An 810-nucleotide genomic window follows, 5' to 3' on the forward strand; every position below is an offset into this window, starting at 1 on the left:
ACAGCCAAAGCAACAGGGTAGCTTTAAATAGGTCCTTCTCCCCCTCTCCCCCGCCTTCCCCTCCTCCGAAAGAAACGTTTGTTGAAACAGGATCCCTGAGGACTCCTCCCCTCCCGCCCCTTTAGCCACTGGCCCTAGACAGCCTATTTGTCCCGCGGCATGCCCCCCCTCGGCTCCTCTCTACCCCCTCTGGCCTGTGGCACTCACAACTGAGAGAGGCTGCAAGGGAAGGGGGCCCGGGTCCCAGGTTGGGGGGATATGCCCCCTAGGATCTGGCTGAGGGGGAGCAGTTGACTCAGAATCCCAGGATGACAGATACCATGTGGCCTAAATCTTCTTTTCCAAGTGGGGAAACTGAGGCTCAGAGAGATTAAACTATTTGAATTGATAAGACAGAGCCAGAACTCAGGTCTCCCGAGTCTACATCCAATCTCCCAGAGAAAGAAAGAAACAGAGACTACTCTGTTCCTTCTATTATAGAGGTTGCAGGGACACTGAAGCCCAGAAATAGTTAGAATTTGAACCGAAGGCTGACTTCTGCACTTGAGGCACCTGGAAGGGGGGGCCGGGAGGAGTCAAAGGTGGCTCGGGAGGCAGCGGGAAGTTTGGAGATGGAGGCGAGAGGGTGTCCCCAAACCCTGCCAGGTGTAACCTCTGAAAGTTTTGAAGGAGAATCAGGACTCTGGTAGGGAGGGGCAGGCCAGGGCTAGAGGGGAACGGTGAGACTCCTAGCAGGCATCTGATGACATCTCTGGGTTTTGTTTACTCCTCGTTTACCGTTTCATCGCTGTTGAAGAGCTCTAGACTGAA

This window comes from Hylobates moloch, unplaced genomic scaffold, assembly GCF_009828535.3.
Source record: "Hylobates moloch isolate HMO894 unplaced genomic scaffold, HMol_V3 SCAFFOLD_5, whole genome shotgun sequence".
Lineage (NCBI taxonomy): Eukaryota > Metazoa > Chordata > Mammalia > Primates > Hylobatidae > Hylobates > Hylobates moloch.